We start from the raw sequence: 22,954 nt of genomic DNA on the forward strand, positions 1-22,954 counted from the left end.
GATTCCTACCTGTCCAGTAGACTCGAAATGAGATGAGTCAAGATGAATCGAGATGAGATTCCTACCTGTCCAGTAGAGTTGAGATGAGTCTAGATGAAATAAGATGAGATTCTTACCAGTTGAGTAGTCGAGATGAGATGAGTCGAGATGAGACGAGTCGAGATGAGATTCCTACCTGTCGAATAGTAGAAATTAGATCAGTCGAGTAGAGTCAAGATAAGTTGAGATGAGATTCTTACCTGTTGAGTAGAGTTGAGTCGAGGTGAGATGAGATGAGTCGAGGTGAGATGAGTCAAGGTGAGATGAGGTGAGATGAGTCGAGGTGAGATGAGTCGAGATGAGATTCCTACCTGTCGAATAGTAGAGATGAGATCAGTCGAGTAGAGTCAAGATAAGTTGAGTTGAGATTCTTACCTGTTGAGTAGAGTCGAGGTGAGATGAGTCGAGGTGAGATGAGTCGAGGTGAGATGAGTCGAGATGAGATTCCTACCTGTCGAATAGTAGAGATGAGATCAGTCGAGTAGAGTCAAGATAAGTTGAGTTGAGATTCTTACCTGTTGAGTAGAGTCGAGGTGAGATGAGTCGAGGTGAGATGAGTCGAGGTGAGATGAGTCGAGATTCCTACCTGTCGAATAGTAGAGATGAGATCAGTCGAGTAGAGTCAAGATAAGCTGAGTTGAGATTCTGACCTGTTGAGTAGAGTTGAGAGGAGTCGAGGTGAGATGAGTCGAGGTGAGATGAGTCGAGGTGAGATGAGTCGAGGTGAGATGAGTCGAGGTGAGATGAGTCGAGGTGAGATGAGTCGAGGTGAGATGAGTCGAGGTGAGATTCCTACCTGTCGAATAGTAGAGATGAGATCAGTCGAGTAGAGTCAAGATAAGTTGAGTTGAGATTCTTACCTGTTGAGTAGAGTTGAGTCGAGGTGAGATGAGATGAGTCGAGATGAGATTCCTACCTGTCGAATAGTAGAGATGAGATCAGTCGAGTAGAGTCAAGATAAGTTGAGTTGAGATTCTTGCCTGTTGAGTAGTGTTCAGATGAGTCGAGATGAGATGAGTCGAGATGAGATGAGTCGAGATGAGATGAGGTGAGATGAGTCGAAGTGAGATGAGTCGAGGTGAGATGAGTCGAGGTGAGATGAGTCGAGGTGAGATGAGTCGAGGTGAGATTCCTACCTGTCGAATAGTAGAGATGAGATCAGTCGAGTAGAGTCAAGATAAGTTGAGATTCTTACCTGTTGAGTAGAGTTGAGATGAGATGAGATTCCAACCTGTCCAGTAGAATCAAGATGAGTTGCAATTCCCACCTGTCGAGTAGATTCGAGTTAAGTTGAGATGAGATTCTTACCTGTTGAGTAGAGTTGAGCTGAGTCAAGATGAGCTGAGTTGAGTCGAGTTGAGATGAGATTCTTACCTGTTGAGTAGAGTCAAGATGAGTCGAAATGAGATTCTTACCTGTTGAGTAGAGTTGAGATGAGTTGAGATGAGTTGAGATGAGAAGAAATTCCTACCTGTCGAGTTGAGATGAGTCGAAATGAGATGAGTCGAGATTCCGACCTGTTGAGTAGTCAAGAGGAGTTGAGATTCCTACCTGTCGAGTAGAGTTGAGATGAGTCAAGATGAGATGAGTCGAGATGAGATGAGTCGAGATGAGATTCTTACCTGTTGAGTAGCGTCGAGACGAGTTGAGGTGAGCTGAGTTGAGGTGAGCTGAGTCGAGGTGAGCTGAGTCGAGGTGAGCTGAGTCGAGTCGAGATTCCTACCTGTCGAATAGTAGAGATGAGATCAGTCGAATAGAGTCAAGATAAGTTGAGTTGAGATTCTTACCTGTTGAGTAGAGTCGAGACAAGTCGAGGTGAGACGAGTCGAGGTGAAATGAGTAGAGTCAAGATGAGTCGAGATGAGATTCCTACCTGTCGAATAGTAGAGATGAGATCAGTCGAGTAGAGTCAAGATAAGTTGAGTTGAGATTCTTACCTGTTGAGTAGAGTTGAGATGAGTTGAGATTCCAACCTGTCCAGTAGAATCAAGATGAGTTGCAATTCCCACCTGTCGATTAGATTCAAGTTAAGTTTTGATGAGATTCTTACCTGTTAAGTAGAGTTGAGATGAGTCGAGTCGAGTCGAGATGAGATTCTTACCTGTCGAGTAGAGTCAAGATGAGTCGAAATGAGACTCTTACCTGTTGAGTAGAGTTTAGATGACATGAGTCGAGATGAGTCGAGATGAGATAAGATTCCTACCTGTCCAGTAGACTCGAAATGAGATGAGTCAAGATGAATCGAGATGAGATTCCTACCTGTCCAGTAGAGTTGAGATGAGTCTAGATGAAATAAGATGAGATTCTTACCAGTTGAGTAGTCGAGATGAGATGAGTCGAGATGAGACGAGTCGAGATGAGATGAGATTCCTACCTGTCAAGTAGTGTAGAGATGAGATGAGTCGAGATGACATGAGTCGAGATGAGTGCAGGAAGTTGGCTCTGTATGTACTATTTCAAAGTAAGAAATAGCATGCACAGAGTCCAAGCGTTCCCCTTAGAGGTAAGATAGTGGCAAAAAGAGATAATTTTAATGCTCTATTTTGTGGTAGGGTGGTTGAGCAGTAGGCTTATCAGAGGGTAGTCTTAAACATTTGTTGAACACACACAGGCAATAAATGAGGAACACACACTCAAAGACAATTCCAGGCCAATAGGTTTTTATATAGAAAAATATATTTTCTTATTTTAGGAACCTCAGGTTCAAGATTTACAATCAATACTTCAAATGAAAGGCACTTCACTTAGGTACCATAGGAACTTTGAATCAGCAAAATAGCATTTACAGTTTTTACAAAAATGGCAATAAGCTGTTTTAAAACTATACAGTACAAATTTCAATAGTTCCTGGGGGAGGTAAGTATTTGTTAGTTTTGCAGGTAAGTAAACCACCTACAGGGTTCAAAGTTGGGTCCAAGGTATCCCACCGTTGGGGGTTCAGGGCAACCCCAAAGTTACCACACCAGCAGCTCAGGGCCGGTCAGGTGCAGAGGTCAAAGTGGTGCCCCAAACGCATAGGCTTCAATGGAGAAGGGGGTGCCCCGGTTCCGGTCTGCCAGCAGGTAAGTACCCGCAACTTCGGAGGGCAGACCAGGGGGGTTTTGTAGGGCACAGGGGGGGGACACAAGTCAGCACAAAAAGTAAACCCTCAGCGGCACGGGGGCGGCCGGGTGCAGAGTGCAAACAGGCGTCGGGTTTGCAATAGAGTTCAATGGGAGACCCAGGGGTCTCTACAGCGAATCAGGCAGTGTAGGAGGCTGGACTGGCTTGTAGTGAGTACCAAGGGGTACTTGCACCTTGCACCAGGCCCAGTTATCCCTTATTAGTGTATAGGGTGTCTAGCAGCTTAGGCTGATAGATAATGGTAGCTTAGCAGAGCAGCTTAGGCTGAACTAGGAGACGTGTGAAGCTACTACAGTACCACTTAGTGTCATATGCACAATATCATAAGAAAACACAATACACAGTTATACTAAAAATAAAGGTACTTTATTTTTATGACAATATGCCAAAGTATCTTAGAGTGTACCCTCAGTGAGAGGATAGGAAATATACACAAGATATATATACACAATAGCAAAAATATGCAGTATAGTCTTAGAAAACAATGCAAACAATGTATAGTTACAATAGGATGCAATGGGGAAACATAGGGATAGGGGCAACACAAACCATATACTCCAGAAGTGGAATGCGAACCACGAATGGACCCCAAACCTATGTGACCTTGTAGAGGGTCGCTGGGACTATTAGAAAATAGTGAGAGTTAGAAAAATAACCCTCCCCAAGACCCTGAAAAGTGAGTGCAAAGTGCACTAAAGTTCCCCTAAGGACAAAATAGTCGTGTTAGAGGAATAATACAGGAAAGACACAAACCAGCAATGCAACAACTGTGGATTTCCAATCTAGGGTACCTGTGGAACAAGGGGACCAAGTCCAAAAGTCACAAGCAAGTCGGAGATGGGCAGATGCCCAGGAAATGCCAGCTGTGGGTGCAAAGAAGCTTCGACTGGACAGAAGAAGCTGAGGTTTCTGCAGGAACGAAAAGGGCTAGAGACTTTCCCTTTGGTGGACGTATCCCTCTCGCCGTGGAGAGTCGTGCAGAAGTATTTTCCTGCCGAAAGGAAGCCAACAAGCCTTGTTAGCTGCAAATCGTGCGTTTGGCGTTTTTGGACGCTGCTGGGGCCCAGGAAGGACCAGGAGGTCGCAAATTTGATCTGAAGAGAGAGGGGACGTCGAGCAAGACAAAGAGCCCTCACTGAAGCAGGTAGCACCCGGAAAAGTGCCAGAAACAGGCACTACGAGGATGCGTGAAACAGTGCTCGCCGAAGTTGCACAAAGGAGTCCCACGTCGCCGGAGACCAACTTAGAAAGTCGTGCAATGCAGGTTAGAGTGCCGTGGACCCAGGCTTGGCTGTGCACAAAGGATTTCCGCTGGAAGTGCACAGGGGCCGGAGTAGCTGCAAAGTCGCGGTTCCCAGCAATGCAGCCCAGCGAGGTGAGGCAAGGACTTACCTCCACCAAACTTGGGCTGAAGAGTCACTGGACTGTGGGGGTCACTTGGACAGAGTCGCTGGATTCAAGGGACCTCGCTCGTCGTGCTGAGAGGAGACCCAAGGGACCGGTGATGCAGCTTTTTGGTGCCTGCGGTTGCAGGGGGAAGATTCCGTCGACCCACGGGAGATTTCTTCGGAGCTTCTGGTGCAGAGAGGAGGCAGGCTACCCCCACAGCATGCACAAGCAGGAAAACAGTCGAGAAGGCGGCAGGATAAGCGTTACAGAGTTGCAGTAGTCGTCTTTGCTACTATGTTGCAGGTTTGCAGGCTTCCAGCGCGGTCAGCAGTCGTTTCCTTATCAGAAGGTGAAGAGAGAGATGCAGAGGAACTCGGCTGAGCTCATGCATTCGTTATCTAAAGTTTCCCCAGAGACAGAGACCCTAAATAGCCAGAAAAGAGGGTTTCGCTACTTAGGAGAGAGGATAGGCTACTAACACCTGAAGGAGCCTATCAGCAGGAGTCTCTGACGTCACCTGGTGGCACTGGCCACTCAGAGCAGTCCAGTGTGCCTGCAGCACCTCTGTTTTCCAAGATGGCAGAGGTCTGGAGCACACTGGAGGAGCTCTGGACACCTCCCAGGGGAGGTGCAGGTCAGGGGAGTGGTCACTCCCCTTTCCTTTGTCCAGTTTCGCGCCAGAGCAGGGGCTAAGGGGTCCCTGAACCGGTGTAGACTGGCTTATGCAGATTTGGGCACATCTGTGCCCAACAAAGCATTTCCAGAGGCTGGGGGAGGCTACTCCTCCCCTGCCTTCACACCATTTTCCAAAGGGAGAGGGTGTCACACCCTCTCTCAGAGGAAGTTCTTTGTTCTGCCATCCTGGGTCAGGCCTGGCTGGACCCCAGGAGGGCAGCTGCCTGTCTGAGGGGTTGGCATGAAGAGGTCGCTCCCAGCCTTCTTTTACAAGAGCTAGTGGTCCCCTGACAGGATGGCCAAACAGAAGTTCAAAGGGTGAAAACTCTACTCCCTTCTGAGACACCTCTCTGTAGGCGAAAAGCAGACATGCAAGAGGACATTCCATCTCCTTTTGAGCTTTTCGGGGATCCCCATTATCATGCCTTTCAATGTCTTGTTAAATCTTTCTACAAGACCATTGGTTTGTGGATGGTACGGTGTGGTGAATTTGTAAGTCACCCCACACTCATTCCACATGTGTTTCAGGTATGCTAAGAGTTGGTACCCCTGTCAGACACCACCTGCTTAGGAAATCCCACTCTGGTAACAATACCTATGAGTGCTTTAGCTACTGCCGGGGCAGTAGTGGACCTAAAGGGAATTGCTTCAGGGTACCTAGTGGCATGATCCACTACCACTAGGATATACTGGTTCCCTGAGGCTCTGGGAGGTTCTAGTGGACCCACTATTTCCACACCCACTATTTCCACACCCACTCTTTCAAAGGTGACCCCCACCACTGGAAGTGGAATGAGGGGGGCCTTTGGGTGTCTACCTGTCTTACCACTGGCTGGACAGGTGGCACAGGAGACACAACACTCCTTTACTTTCTGGGACATGTTGGGCCAATAGAAATGGCTGACTAACCTCTCCCAAGTCTTGGTTTGTCCCAAATGCCCAGCAAGTGGAATATCATGAGCTAAGGTCAGAATGAACTTCCTAAACTCCTGAGGCACTACCACTCTCCTAGTGGCACCAGGTTTGGATCTCTTGCCTCAGTGTAAAGGAGTCAATTTTCCCAATACACCCTGTGGGTTCTGCTGACATTTCTTTGGTTTCCTCAGCAGCTTGCTGCCTTAGGCCTTCAAGAGAGGGACATGATTCTTGTCCCTTGCACAGTTGTTCCCTTGTGGGTCCCCCTGGGCCCAAGAGCTCAACCTGATAAGGTTCTAACTCCATAGGCTCAGTTCCCTCAGGAGATAGAACTTCTTCCTGAGAAGAGAGGTTTGTTTTATTTTTCTGTGCTGAAGCTGGTTCCTCAGTCTTCTTTTGTTTTCTCTTGGAAGGTTGGGCCATTATTCCAGACTCCAACACTTCTTTTTCACCCTGAGCCTTGCACAGTGCCCTTGTCTTGACACACACCAGTTTAGTGATACCCAGCATGGCTGCATGGATTTTGAGTTCTACCTCAGCCCACGCCGAGGACTCCAGATCATTTCCAAGCAGACAGTCTACTGGTATAGCAGAAGAGACTACCACCTGTTTCAGGCCAGTGACCCCTCCCCGTTCTAAAGTTACCATAGCCATAGGATTTACTTTAGTCTGATTGTCAGCGTTGGTGACTGGATATGTTTGTCCTGTCAAGTATTGTCCTGGGGAAACCAGTTTATCTGTCAACATTGTGACACTGGCACCTGTATCCCTCAGGCCTTCTACACTTGTCCCATTAATTAAGAGTTGCTGCCTGTATTTTTGCCTGTTAGGCGGCCAGGCAGCCAGTGTGGCCAAGTCCACCCCACCCTTAGAGACTAATGTAGCTTCAGTGTGGACCCTGATTTCTTCTGGGCACACTGTTGATCCCACCTGGAGACTGGCTATTCCAGTGCTAACTGGAGTAGTGGTAGAATTGGAACCTTTCTCGGGACATGCCTTGTCTCAGTTTGGTCTCCCTGATGATTACAGCTACGACACCAGGCCTTTTTGGGATCAAAGTTTTTACCCTTGTCCCCAAATGAGGATTGTGAAGAGCCTTTAAACCCCACCCTCCTGAGCAGGTTTTTGGGGCCCTGTAAAAGACTCTACCTTTTTGCTTGTATGTCTCAACACTCTTCCCCTGGAGAGTCTTTGTGACCCCTTTCTTTTGGTCACCCCCTGTGGAAGTCTTGGTCACCCTTGTCTTGACCCAGTGGTCTGCCTTCTTTCCCAATTCTAGGGGAGAAATTGCACCTAGGTCTACCAAATGCTGATGCAGTTTATCATTTAAAAAAATACATAAAAGGTGTTCCTTCATAAACAAATTATACAGCCCTTCATAATCATTTACACCACTGCCATTAATCCAACCATCCAGTGTTTTGACTGAGAAGTCAACAAAATCAACCCAGGTCTGGCTCGAGGATTTCTGAGCCCCCCCTGAACCTAATCCTGTACTCCTCAGTTGAGAATCCAAAGCCCTCAATCAGGGTAGCCTTCATGAGGTCATAGGATTCTGCATCTTTACCAGAGAGTGTGAGGAGTCGATCCCACACTTTCCAGTGAACATTTCCCAAAGGAGTGCACCCCAGTGAGATTTGTTTACTTTTCTGGTCGCACAAGCCCGCTCAAAAGCTGTGAACCATTTGGTGATGTCATCACCATCTTCATATTTTGTCACAATCCCTTTGGGGGATTTTTAGCATGTCAGTATTCTCTCTCACCCTATTTAATTTGATGCCACCATTGATGGGAGCTAAACCCATCTCTGGGCTTTCCCTCTCTATGGCTAGGAGCTGTCTCTCCAAAACCAATCTTTTGGCCATCCTGGCTAACAGGAGGTCTTCTTCATTGAGGCTGCTCTCAATGCTTCCAGAGTTGCTGGACTCCCCTGTTGGAGAAGCAGCATCTCTGACTATCACTTGTGGAGTTAGGGTTTGAGGGACCCTGGTCTCCCTAACTAGGACAGGAGGGAGGGCGTTATCCTCCAGGTAACTAGTTTCCCCCTCTGTAAGGTTGTCTTCAGAGGGGTGGTCTCTAGCAAACTCTGACAAAAGCTCCTGGAACTGTACTTTGGTAGGATTTGATCCAGTTTTTATATTTTTTATTTTACAGAGTCTCCTTAACTCGGACATCCTAAGATGCAGGTAAGGGGTGAGGTTGAGTTCCACCACCATCTCATCTGTGCTAGACATTATTTCTCTAAAAGATGGGATACTTTTTAAGAATCTAAAACTATCTCTAGAACTTAATCCAAACTTTTACAAAACTTTTAAACTCTAAAAGAAATGCTAACAGGGACTAGCAAGGCCCTAGCAGGACTTTTAAAAATTTAGAAAAATAGTTCAAATTGCAAAAATCAGTTTCTAATGACAATTTTTGGAATGTAGTCATGTGATCAGGTATTGGCTGAGTAGTCTAGCAAATACAAAGTCTTAGACCCCACCGCTGATCCACCAATGTAGAAAGTTGGCTCTGTATATACTATTTCAAAGTAAGAAATAGTGTGCACAGATTCCAAGGGTTCCCCTTAGCGGTAAGATAGTGGCATAAGTAGATAATTCCAATGCTCTATTTTGTGGTAGTGTGGTCAAGCAGTAGGCTATCAGAGGGTAGTGTTAAGCATTTGTTGAACACACACAGGCAATAAATGAGGGACACACACTCAGACAATTCCAGGCCAATAGGTTTTTACATAGAAAAATATATTTTCTTAATTTATTTTAAGAACCACAGGTTCAAGATTTACATTCAATACTTTAAATGCAAGGTACTTCACTTAGATACTTAAGGAACTTTGAATGAACACAATATCATGTACAGTCTTTGTAAAAATGGCAATAATCTATTTAAAAAGTGGACACAGTGGAAAAATCAACAGTTCCTGGGGGAGGTAAGTGAAGGTTAGTTTTGAAGGTAAGTAAAGCACTTACAAGTCTCAAACTTGGGGCATAGGCAGCCCACCCGTTGGGATTCAAGGCAACCCCCTAAGTTACTGCACCAGCAGCTCAGGGCAGGTCAGGTGCAGAGGTCAAAAAGGTGCCCATGGAGAAGAGGGGAGCCCCGGGTTCCAGTCTGCTAGCAGATAAGTACCTGCATCCTCAGGGTCAGACCAGGGGGGTTTTGTAGGGCACCGGGGGGGGACACAAGAAGGCACAGAAAGTACACCCTCAGCGGCACAGGGGTGGCCGGGTGCAGTGTGAAAACGGGCGTCTGGTTCTGTATAGAAAGCAATAGAGAGACCCGGGGGTCACTTCAACGATGCGGGCAGGCACGGGGGGCTCCTTGGGGCAGCCACCACCTGGGCTAGGCAGAGGGTCGCCTGGTGGTTGCTCTTGCACTGGAGTTCAGTTCCTTCAGGTCCTGGGGGCTGCGGGTGCAGTGTTGGTTCCAGGCGTCTGGTCCCTTGTTACATGCAGTCGCGGTCAGGGGGAGCCTCTGGATTCCCTCTGCAGGAGTCACTGTGGGGGCTCAGGGGGGTTGTCTCTGGTTACTCACGGACTCGCAGTCGCCGGGGAGTCCTCCCTGAGGTGTTGGTTTTCTGCAGGTCAAGCCGGGGGTGTCGGGTGAAGTCTCACGCTTCTGGCGGGAAACGTGAAGTCTTTGGAAGTTCCTTCTTTGTTGCCAAAAAGTAGCTGGTTTTGAACAGAGCCGCTGTTCACAGGAGTTTCTTGGTCCTTGAGTGCAGGGCAGTCCTCGGGTGCAGGGCAGTCCTCTGAGGCGTCAGAGGTCGCTGGTCCCGGTTGGATGCGTCGCTGTTGCAGTTTTCTTCAAAGCTGGGAGACAGGCTGGTAGGGCTGGGGCCCAGGCAGTTGCCGTCTCCGTCTTCTCTGCAGGGCTTCAGATCAGCAGTCCTTTGTTAAGGTTGCAGAAATCTAGTTTCCTAGGTTCTGGGGAGCCCCTAAATACTGAATTTAGGTGTGTGTTTAGGCCTGGGAGGGCAGTAGACAATGGCTACTCTCCTGGAGGGTGGCTACACCCTCTTTGTGCCTCCTCCCTGTGGGGAGGGGGGCACATCCCTAATCCTATTTGGGGAATCCTCCACTCTCAAGATAGAGGATTTCTAAAAGCCAGAGTCACCTCAGCTTAGGACACCTTAGGGGTTGTCCTGACTGGTGGGTGGATCCTCCTTTTTCTAATTATCTCCTCCAGCCTTGCCGCCACAAAAGTGGGGGCAGTGGCCAGAGGGGCGGGCATCTCCACTAGCTGGGATGCCCTGTAATGCTGTAACAAAGGGGTGAGCCTTTGAGGCTCACCGCCAGGTGTTACAGTTCTTGCAGGAGGAGGTGAGACGAACCTCCACCCAGTACAGGCTTTGTTCCTGGCCAGAGAGTGACAAAGGTACTCTCCCCATGTGGCCAGCAACATGTCTGGTGTGTGGCAGGCTGGCAGAAACTAGTCCGCTTACACTGGAAGTCGGGTTGGTATTCAGGGGGCACCTCTAAGGTGCCCTCTGGGTGTACGTTACAATAAATTGCACACTGGCATCAGTGTACATTTATTGTGCTGAGAAGTTAAATACCAAACTTCCCAGTTTTCAGTGTAGCCATTATGGAACTGTGGAGTTTGTGTCTGACAAACTCCCAGACCATATACTCTTAGGGCTACCCTACACTTACAATGTCTAAGGTTTTGCTTGGACACTGTAGGGGCATAGTGCTCATGCACATATCACCTGTGGTATAGTGCACCCTGCCTTAGGGCTGTAAAGCCTGCTAGAGGGGTGACTTATCTATGCCATGGGCAGTGTGAGGTTGGCATGGCACCCTGAGGGGAGTGCCATGTTGACTTAGTCATTTTCTCTCCACCAGCACACACAAGCTGGCAAGCAGTGTGTCTGTGCTGAGTGAGGGGTCTCCAGGGTGGCATAAGATATGCTGCAGCCCTTAGAGACCTTTCCTGGCATCAGGGCCCTTGGTACCAGGGGTACCAGTTACAAGGGACTTACCTGGATGCCAGGATGTGCCTATTGTGGAGACAAAGGTACAGGTTAGGGAAAGAACACTGGTGCCGGGGCCTGGTTAGCAGGCCTCCGCACACTTTATATCATAACTTGGCATCGGCAAAGGCAAAAAGTCAGGGGGTAACCATGCCAAGGAGGCATTTCCATACAAGCGGCATATAGGTATTGACCTATATGTAGTACACGCGTGTAATGGTGTCCCCTGTAAGAAGTTGGTTCTATATATACTATTTCTAAGTAAGAAATAGTATGCAGAGTCTAAGGGTTCCCCATAGCGGTAAGATAGTGACAAAAATAGATAATTCTAATGTTCTATTTTGTGGTGGTGTGGTCGAGCAGTAGGCTTATCAGAGGGTAGTGTTAAGCATTTGTTGTACACACAGGCAATAAATGAGGGACACACACTCAAAGACTTACTCCAGGCCAATAGGTTCTTAAAATAAAATAAGAAAATATATTTTTCACTATAAAAGAATCACAGGTTCAAGATTTACAGTTATACTTTAAATGTAAGGTACTTCACTTAGATACTTTAGGAACTTTGAATGAAAGCAATATCACATGCAGTCTTTGTAAAAATGGCAATAAGTTATTTTCAAAGTGGACACTGCACAAATCAACAGTTCCTTGGGGGAGGTAAGTAAACGTTAGTTTTGAAAGTAAGTAAAACACTTACAAGTCTCAAGTTTGGGGCATAAGCCCCCACCATTGGGGGCTCAAGGCAACCCCAAAGTTATCACACCAGCAGCTCAGGGCCGGTCAGGTGCAGAGGTCAAAGAGTTGCCCAAAACACATAGGCGCCTATGGAGAACAGGCGTGCTCCGGTTCCAGTCTGCCAGCAGGTAAGCACTTGCGTCCTTGGGGGGCAGACCAAGGGGTTTTTGTAGAGCACCGGGGGGGGGGGAACACAAGAAGGCACAGAAAGTACACCCTCAGTGGCACAGGGGCAGCCAGGTGCAGAGTGCAAACAGGCTTGGGTTTTAGATTGAAAACAGTGGAGAGACCCAGGGGTCACTTCAACGATGCAGGCAGGCACAGGGGGCTCCTTGGGGCAGCCACTGCCTGGGCTAGGCAGAGGGTCGCTCTTGCACTGGAGTTCGGTTCCTTGAGGTCCTGGGGCTGCGGGTGCAGTGTTGGTTCCAGGCGTTGGGTCCCTTGTTACAGGCAGTGGCGGTCAGGGGGAGACTCAGGATTCTCTCTGTAGGCGTCGCTGTGGGGGCTCAGGGTGGTCGTCTCTGGTTACTCACAGGCTCGCAGTCGCCGGGAAGTCCTCCCTGAAGTGTTGGTTTTCTGCAGGCCGAGCCAGGGGTGTCGGGTGCAGAGTGGGAAGTCTCATGCTTCCAGCGGGAAACGTGACGTTTTTAAAGTTGTTGAATAGTTGCAAGTTTGTTGCAGATTGTTGAGCAGAGCCGCTGCTCACTGGAGTTTCTTGGTCCTGGGGGGTCAGGGCAGTCCTCTGAGGCTTCAGAGGTCACTGGTCCCTGTCGGATATGTCGCTGGAGCAGGTTTTCGAAGTTGGAGACAGACCGGTAGGGCTGGGGCCAAATCAGCTGTTGTCTTCCTCCTTCTCTGCAAGCTTGTAGGTCAGCAGTCCTTTCTTCAGGTTGCAGGAATCTGATTTCCTGGGATCTGGGGAGCCCCTAAATACTGAATTTACGGGTGTGTTTGGGTCTGGGAGGGCAGTAGCCAATGGCCACTGTTCTTGAGGGTGGCTACACTAGCTGGGATGCCTTGGGCGCTGTAACAAAGGGGGTGAGCCTTTGAGGCTCACAGCCAGGTGTTACAGTTCCTACAGGGGGAGGTGAGAAGCACCTTCACCCAGTACAGGCTTTGTTCCTGGCCACATAGTAACAAAGGCCGTCTCCCCATGTAGCCAGCAACATGCCTGGTGTGTGGCAGGCTGGCAGGAACTGGTCAGCCTACACTAGAAGTCGGGTATGTTTTCAGGGGGCATCTCTAAGATGCCCTCTGGGTGTATTTTACAATAAATCACACACTGGCATCAGTGTGCATTGATTGTGCTGAGACGTTTGATACCAAACTTCCCAGTTTTCAGTGTAGCCATTATGGTGCTGTGGAGTTCGTGTTTGACAGACTCCCAGACCATATACTCTTATGGCTACCCTGCACTTAGTGTCTATGGTTTTGCTTAGATACTGTAGGAGCATAGTGCACATGATATATGCCCTCACCTGTGGTATAGTGCACCCTGCCTTAGGGCTGTAAGGCCTGCTAGAGGGGTGACTTACCTATGCCACAGGCAGTGTGAGGTTGGCATGGCACTCTGAGGGGAGTGCCATGTCGACAGTCATTTTCTCCCCACCAGCACACACAAGCTGGCGAGCAGTGTGTCTGTGCTTAGTGAGGGGCCCATAGGGTGGCATGAGACATACTGCAGCCCTTATAGACCTTCCCTGGCATAAGGGCGCTTGGTACCAGTTACAAGGGACTTACCTGGATGCCAGGGTTGTGCCAATTGTGGAGACAGATGTACAGTTTAGGGAAAGAAGACTGGTGCTGGGGCCTGGTTAGCAGGGTCTCAGCACACTTCCAAATCATAACTTGGCATCAGCAAAGGCAAGTCAGGGGGTAACCATGCCAAGGAGACATTTCCTTACACTATCCCCATGAAATTGTGATTCCCCCCCCCCACAAAAAAAATCCCACCCCCCAATCCCCACCAGTTTAAAACTAGGGCCCCTACTTAGAACTTGACAAGGTGAAGGCAGCCAAAATATGATATATTTAGAGGGTTGCTGCAAACATAGCAATCAAAATATGAAGACTGTCTAGGATCGAGAACCACATCTCAGTGCTTGTGTGATTAAGTATAAGAATCCAAAACTGAAGTCAGTTGCACCTCAAAAAATGTGGCTGAATACCTAGAAGAGATAAATGAATTCCTGCGTTGTGTAAATTAGTTCCAGCACATCCATAAAGAGTGACACTCTCTCTCACGCAGTCAATATCTTCTTGAAGAAAAAAGCTCATTCACAGACTAAGTTGATACATATATATATATTTTCAGTTTTATATAGCACAACCTTGGACTGAAGGTAATAGGGCGCTCTACATGAGCAATAGTTACATTACACCAGGTCACATACATTTTTTTTTTTTTATGCACAGGGATATTAAGTGATTTCCCTAGGATCACAGGAGGATGAACGGATACTGAGACTAAGCCAGGTCTGAACCCGCTTTGCACTTCAGAGAAGGTGCATTCAGGCCCATGCTGTAGACAGCGAAAGCTGCAGTTTCAGGCCTCTTGTGCACCATCTTGCTCCTTGTGCAATGCACATGGGGCAGACTGGTGCCCAAGGGGCCTCAAACCGCAGGTTTTGCTGCCTATGGTCAGGGTCGTAGGCAGAGAAAGCTGCTGTTTCAGGCCTCTTGTGCACCGGCCTGCCCCTGCTGTGTGCACACAGAAGAGATGCTGACATGAGGGTCTTACCTGGGTCCTCATTTTCAGCGGCCTGGCTCTCTGCCCCGCTCTATCCCAGGCTGCTAAGGATGGGAGGCTTGGATCCATAGCAGATGCCGATGCAGCCCCTTGCAGTGGCTTCACACTGACATGACCTCTTTGGGCTGAGTGCGCACTGCAGCCCAGTTATGGGCACACAGAGCAAGTGCACACTGTCTGCGCTTGCACTATGTGGCTCATAACTGAGCATGAGTCGAGTTGCTGCATTGAGCCTGGTCAAAGGCAGACTTAAGCTCTATTAATATTATTTGAATACAATGTAAAAACAAAATTCTAAACTTTTGCGGGGAAGGAAATACTAGAGACCAGCTTTTAATCTGTGGGATTACCACAGGCCTCTCTAACCTGGCCTGTCTTTGATAGGGACCTCAGAGGAAAAGGTTGGAGAAAGGATGAGAGATCAAGAAAATGTATTGTGGAGAAAGAGACAAGACGGAGAATAGTGACAGAGCAAGAAGGTGTGAATATAGAGGAAAGAAAGGTGTGGGGAAGAACTAAAAGGAGAATGTGATAGATGGGAAAGAGGAGTGTGTGAAATGGGAGATGGCAAAATGAGTGATGTGCAAACCAGCAGCTAGCAGTGATATTAAGGGAAACTTTGCTGCACATTTGACTATTATTTTTACCCTATTTTTCATCAGATAGCTGACTGTCTCCATGTGTGGGCGACGCCAATTCTGGTTGATCTTGCAGGTACCAAAAAACGTTTCACTTAATATTGTCCCCTCCAGTGCCAGCTTTATTTCCTCATAGAACAAGTAGCTCTTCACAGCACCATTATGCTTCCCTTGTTCATAGTGGATAGCATCAGTACAATCCTAATATCCATTTAGTACAGGCTCAACATGAAATCTAGTGCAAACTTTTATCGCTGACAAAAGTTCTTTGAAGCAGGTGCTAAATCATTTGAAATGGGTATATTGGTGAAATTGTGAGTGCTACTGCCCCTCTCACTGCAGTAGCATTCTGACAATTGTTGTGTATGCACACTCATTTACTTAGTATGCTGTTAGAGATGCTTCTGAAATATAATAAAACTTCTGAAGCGGCAACACTGAGTCATGCTGTTACCACAACTGTAGGAAGCTGGCTCTTTATATATCAAAATGGGATCTATCTTGCAAAGAGGCCAGGTGTTCCTTTACTAGTGGACGGGGGCTTGCTCTAGCAATCCCAAGGTGCTCTCTTGGGGGTAGTGTGGTTGAGCAGCCTTAAGCTTATCAGAGAGAAGTGGTAGATATTTACCATAAGCAAACAGTCAATAAATGACACACGATTCAAGAAGGAGATCCACACCAATTTACAATAATTATATTTATATGTCTAGGCACTAAAATCAATACACTCTGGTAAGTAACTTTTTGCAAAAAATATTTGTAGATTTCAAAAGTCGACATTACTGCATCTGAAAATTGCACAGTTATCCTATGGAGAGAAACAAGTACTGCATTCAGGTATAATACAGTGACTTACCAGGCCAATCTCCTGGACTTTAGTTAAGTATTGTGCAAGGTTCCGGACCACACCAAGAGGTCACGCCAGGTGGTACTGGGGCGGCTGGGTACAGAGGTATAGTATGGTGTAAAGTTCTCAGTGGTGATCGATCCAGTCCAAAAGATGCTGCAGGTGAGGACTGGGGTTTCCATCAGGAGGGACCAACAGGTGGGTTCCAATCTTAAAACGACAACCTGCATGTGCTAAATGTAGAGGTTCCTGAGGAACTCAGTGCACTCAGTCAAAATTGCACCAAATACTAGGCAAAAAGTGGGGATGACATATCAAAAAGGGAGATTTTCCTACAACAACTCCTGCTTATTCATAGCCTGGAGTCCTGTGCTATAACTTAGTTTTACTTTCATTGCCTGTATGTCTTAATCCTGCTATGTCCTGTAGCTTCCCTCCACAAACTTAAGGGGCCAGAGCATGTGTGGGACGGCGGGGCTCAGGTGCAACAGTGACTCAGATAGCCAATCAGCTAAGTCCAGTCCCTGTGGCAGGGGGAAAGGCAGCTGCTGCTCTATTTAGAATCTCCTTGGATACAGACAGGCTGAATCCACACTTCCAAGTTAGCAGAGTCTACTTTTCAGGTAAGGGAGAGAGTATTTAAAAAACAAACACTGGAATACTGCAGGGCACGCACTCTGAAATCGGGCTTTTTTAAAGGCACAAAACAGGGGGGCAAACAGTTTTTAAACACAATTTAAATCATAGAAACAGATTAAAACAGTCCCCTAAAAACACACTCTGCAAGATGTGTGTAGCCTTTTTACTTAGAAGATAAAAGAGGGAGGGGGGTTATTTAGCACAAACTAGCAAGGCAATTCACACAGTCACAGCAAAAATGAATTTAAAAAAAAAAACACCACTTTAAAAGAGGCCAGGCTGCCTGAAACCCAGAGAGTCCATGGTAAAACAGACACAGGTAGCTGAAATAAACACTTTTGAACAAATAATTCTATTTACCCAGAAAATTCTCAGGGCTCCTTACCAAGGTCTTTTTGCAATCCTTGAACACTGGGCTCTATCAGGAAACAGGGAAGATGCTGAGGCTCACAAAATGGAGGTGACTGCCTTGGGCTTCCCTCCACAAACTAAAGGGGCCAGAGCAGGTGTGGGGGAATGGGGCTCAGGGGCAACAGGGACTCAGAGAGCCAATCAGCTAAGTCCAGTCCCTGTGGGCAGGGGTAAAGGCAGCTGCTGCTCTAATCAGAATCTCCTTGGATACAGACAGGCTGAATCCACACTTCCAAGCTAGCAGAGTCTACTTTCCACGTAAGGGAGAGATTGATTTTTAAGCAAACACTGGAGGGGGCGTGGCAAAGGGCGTCAAGATGGTGGTCGCACTTTTGTAGTGCTCAGGACCCCTCCGTCATCTGCCTCTCATAAAATCGCTATCCGTTCACATCAACACCGTGAAAGCTTCAACGGGGTTCCTTTATCGTGCCCTGTCTCGAGTAGCGGGTTCCCGGCCCTCCCAGCCCCGTGAGACAGAGGTTTTGGCTGCCCAGCATTCGACCGCTGCTTCCCCCGATCAAGATGGTGGCTGAGGGACAGACCAGAGGCGTGGCCCGCTGCGGAGGAAAGGTGGCGATGGCCCGGACAGCCTGGAGGCAGGGCTGCGGACTCCGAGCCAGAGAAGGTGCGGGTCGCGGCCGGGGCCGCTGTGACTGGGAGAAATCAAGGTAGGCCCGGGACGGCAGTGCCGTGATTCTCTGGTCCCCCTGATTTTCCCCCCCTTCCCGTGGTGACCGAGGGCTGGTAAGGGGGTCGGGGCGCTCCGTGGGCCGGAGGCCTGGGTGCTCAGCCGCGAATTGTGCTGGGCCTGGCAGGCCCAGCGCCCGATATTAGGAGGAGGACCTGCAGACCGCTAGGAGGGCCGCCTGAGCGGACAGGTGCTCGCCGGGGCACGGGGACCCCTGCTGATGCTGCTATAGGCTGGGACGCGGGGCCGGGATGGAGGGCCTACCACAGGTGTGATCAACCGGAGGACCGAACCGGTAGGCTCGTTGCCCACCTTCCCCCCGAGATAAGAGACTCCATGGCAGCGAGAGGCCCCCCGGCTGGAGCCCGGGAGAGGGTTTTGGATCCTGGGGCTGGCTGCAGTCCGGGGCCTAGACATTACATCGCCTCGAGGGCGGCCAACTACGGACCGTGTTGCAGTGACGCGCTCCCCACTGGTCTCCCCGGGAGAGAGGAAAGAAGAAATTAAGTAGCAGTAACAAGCAGCAACCACTAACGTGAGCTGGGACAAACACTGGGATACCGAGATGTGAATCTGGACCTTCGGGCCCCGTGAGCAGAGAGGGGCCCTATCTCCGTCCTTCGGACCACAGTGGGGTGCAATCTGAAGGTGACACATTAGGGATTACAAGGAGTGCCTCCCTTTTCACCCTTTCCTTATTCTCTGACCGCCCCTCTTCTGGACGTCAGGCATCCTTACCGGCTGGCCGGGGAGGAGTCCCGGGACCATATCGAGTGAATAATAATGCCGCCGGGGTAAAGGACATAGAAGGGGATAGGACAATAACAAAACAAAACAGTAGGATGAAATAAACTCTGCAAAACCATGTTCCCCCAATCCCCCTGGAAGTATCTAATAGATTCATAAATTAGGATATACCACAGGGGGAATCAGATTAGATCTCCCATCAGGCCCTACAATAGGGCAAAACGAAATTGACCGATTACTGCAACCCTAGACAGGTTAGAACCGCACCCAACATCATGGGCAAAGACAAAGCGATCAAACAAACAACGGCACAAAGTCGTATGACCAATTCACCACAGGTACAGTGGGCACACGGTCGGAAGGCCCAACTCACAAACATCGTCCAGCGACCTGGCGGAGATCCTTCAGGCGATTCAGGCCTCCCAGACAGCAGTCGAATCAAAAATTGGGGATGTCGGAGTGGATGTCGCCCTGATCCGTTAAGATCTCCGCAATGCAGTATCCCGAATCACAGAGGCCGAGTCGAGAATCTTCACGGCAGAAGATGAAATAACAACTCTAAAAACCCAAATCTCAATGCTGACCAAACGTACCTCAGATCTACACAAGAAGGCTAAAGACGCCAAAAACAGATCTCGACGTAACAATCTTCACCTAGTGGGTCTTCCCAAGCTCACTGCAGAATCATCATTGGATAAGTTCCTAGAGGAGTGGTTCCGGTCCTGGTTGCCAGCAGACCACTTCACGCCATGGTTCACAATCGAACAAGCCCATAGCTCGCTGCACGCAAGGTCTCCACCCGGCTCCCCACCCATGGCAGTAATAATCTGCCTCTTCAACTTCAAAGACAGAGACCTGGTCCTGAGGGAGGCTCGCTCCAGGGGGGACCTCCTCTGCAATAGAACGAAAGTACTCCTTTTCCCAGATTACACATTAGAGGTACAGCAACAACGCCGAACGTTCATGGAAGTGAAACAAAAGCTTAGATCAATGGACATCCAGTATCATCTCCTGTTTCCAGCCAGACTCCGGGTGATCTATAATAATAAAACCTACTTCTTTGAGCAGCCAACCGCGGCATGGACCTGGCTAATGGGAGAAACCCCACTAGATATGCACAGAACAGGACCCCGGCCAACGCTTAAGACAACACCAGCTCACCCAAGGGGGCAACAACCGATGCGCAGTCAGCGCACACACTCTCGGAAACGAAGAGGAAGACATAGATCAAGCTCGGACTCCCCTCCCGGGTCTCATCGATCGGAACCCAGACACCCACAATCAAAAGAGAATTCCAAAGCCACCCTGACAAGCCTGAAACTACAGGACACAACCAAGATCCAGCTAGAGACACAAGAAGACTCTGACTTGTCCCGTAGTCCAATCCTGTGACTGCATAGGTGGAACTTATTCTGGGAAAGACTTAAGACAATGAACACAGAAATAGAACCGTTATGCCTAACTTGATCACACATCGAGTATTATACATTTATGCATGATCCGATACTAGGGAGGGGTCCACCGCCACCAAAACCACAGCCTTACCACTCAAAAGCCATCTCACCAGTTTTAGAAGTGAGGGGCTACGTATATGGGCGACAGATGCTTCTGGAGCGAAGTATGGGGTGGGGAGGGAGTTGGGGGGCAAGGAGGTTCCGGCCTCGTTCTAAAGGCCAATGCTAGAATTTGTGTGCGAAGGCAAGATTCATATTTTTTTTTAATTGAAGCACAGGGCAGGATGCTTAATTACTCAACAGATATAATAGAGTCTGAGAATCGGCAGCAGGAAGATAGAAAGATAAGTCCTTCAGAGTCGCAAAAACTAGGAGCAAAATGTTGGCTCAACAACTGTAAAATTCCACCTACAATCACACACCCCCCACAAATCAAGTACAAATTATGTCATGGAACATCAACGGGCTCCTAGACAAAATTAAACGTACTGCAGAATTCACCTTCATACATAGATACCATCAAGAAATACTCATGTTGCAGGAAACCAACCTTTTGGGGGATAAATACCCATTCCTGATTCGTCGACGATTTGATAGAGTGTACCATGCGGGATAAACACGTGGGTCACGAGGAGTAGCCATATTATTGCATTGTACCTTCCCTATGACACACATCCAAGTACGGAGAGACCAACAGGGGCGGTTTGTAGCAATTACCGGTAAGGTAGAAAGGTTCACGTTTAATATAATAAGTATTTACGCCCCTCCCTCCCTGGTCAGCTCAACCCTCCAGCCACTCCCAAAACTTCTCTCTGACCTACCCCCGGGCAGACTATACTAGGTGGCGACTTCAACGCAACCCTGGACCCGACCTTAGATGTAGACGGCCCACTCACCACATATAGACGTACACTGGCAACCAAAATTAAAGGGTGGTTATCTGCCACAGGATTATGTGACGCCTGGCGGATATGGCATCAGAGGCAGAGACAATTCACCCACACCTCAGCAGCCCATGGCTCTAAATCCAGAATAGACCTGATTCTTCTTCCAAGCACAGATTGTACAACCCTCTCACACGTCAATATTCTAGCCAGAGGAGTCTCTGACCATGACCCTCTCCAGGTCATACTAGGCCCGGCCCGCCCCTGGCGTCGCCCCATGTGGCGGCTAAACGCATGGTATCTCCAAGATGAACACTTTAAGGAACAATTACGTCAGGCACAAGCAGAATACTTCCACTTAAACGAGGGCTCAGTAACCTCGGAGGGCGCTCTATCGGCGGCAGGGAAGGCGGTATTAAGAGGTATGGCTAAAAATCTGATACGTAATCAGGAACGTGCCAAAGCACTACATATCACACAGCTAGAGCTCCGAGCAATAAACCTCGAAAGAGACAACGTAATAAACCCAAGCGAGAAACTGATGCGACAACTCCTCCTAATCTGAGAGGAGATATGGGGTCAATCCCTGGAGGCCGCGAAACATTTATGGAGGGCCAGCACTGGAAGGATATATGGCTGGGGGGACAAGACCGGGAAGATGCTGTATTGGTTGATCTCCTGCAATCAGGCCTCCAAGATCGTCCCTGAAATTTATGACGGGGATGGGGCCCTGGTTGCGGGTCATACCGAAATTGTGAATGCTTTTGCCAATTATTATCATACACTGTACCATGCGTCTACACAAATAGATTCACATCAAACACATCAACTACTTCAGGAGATACCCCTCCCACAATTACCTATGATAGAAGCACAGCTTTTAGAGGAACCCATTAGAGGAGAAGAAATTGGGGCAGCAATCTCGACATTAAACGCTGGCAAGACGCCTGGTCCCGGTGAGTTCCCCCCAGAATATTATAAGGTGTTTAGTGAAGACCTGACCCCGTCTCCTACTCCATTTCGCAGAAATAGGAAAAGGCGGATCCTTTCCTCCTAAACTAGATACAGCCATGATTGTGGTGCTCCCCAAAACCCAGCCCCCTTCGCCTCACTGCGCAGATTACAGACCAATATCATCGATTAACACAGAAATTAAAATGTTCACCTCTATCCTTGCAACTCGCATCAAAAGGGTCCTGCCGCAGCTAATCCATCCTGACCAATGTGGGTTTATGGCAACCCGCAGTACACAACACTGTATCCGCCTGCTACACGTAGCCTTGGCGGAGAGACGCCGGTTGCCCCAAATCCTGGCCCTCTTGCTCATAGATTTTGAAAAGGCTTTTGATTCGGTTGACTGGGGATTCCTTCTACTGGTGCTCCGACGGGCAGGCATAGAAAAACATCTTTGCCACCTAATTAAAGCATTATACACTAACCCTACGGCCTGTGTACAGGTTAATGTGACCATATCCCACAGGTTCGAGATACTCCACAGGGATGTCCCCTATCCCCTCTTTTGTTTACCCTGTCCATTGAGCCTCTAGCCCAGATGATCAGAGCAGGCTCAGTATACCGAGGATGGAAATGGGGTCCATCTCATGAAGACAGGATAGCTCTATATGCAGATGATGTTCTGCTAAATTTGGAGGAACCCAGTATAACGGGTCCAAGGAGCCTTTGCCTTCTAAGGAAATACGAACTAATCTCAGGTTGAACTCCACCAAATCAATCATGATCCCGCTAGCAAACACACGTGATTGCTTCGACTGGCAAAATACCATACCCATACGCAAATTACGTTTTAAATACCTAGGGATCTGGGTAACCCTTTTGCCCGAATTAACATGGGCCAAAAATCTATCTTCTCTGCTAACAAGAATCAAAGCGGACATGCAGAGATGGCAAACCCTCCCCTTGAATGTGATGGGGCGGGTGTCCATATACAAAATGATGATCTTGCCAAGACTCCTATACATATTCCAAAATGTTCCCATCCTCATCCCCCATTTCTGGTTCAATAATCTCAAAACCATCACC

Source organism: Pleurodeles waltl, chromosome 9, assembly GCF_031143425.1.
Source record: "Pleurodeles waltl isolate 20211129_DDA chromosome 9, aPleWal1.hap1.20221129, whole genome shotgun sequence".
In the NCBI taxonomy this organism is placed as follows: Eukaryota; Metazoa; Chordata; class Amphibia; order Caudata; family Salamandridae; genus Pleurodeles; species Pleurodeles waltl.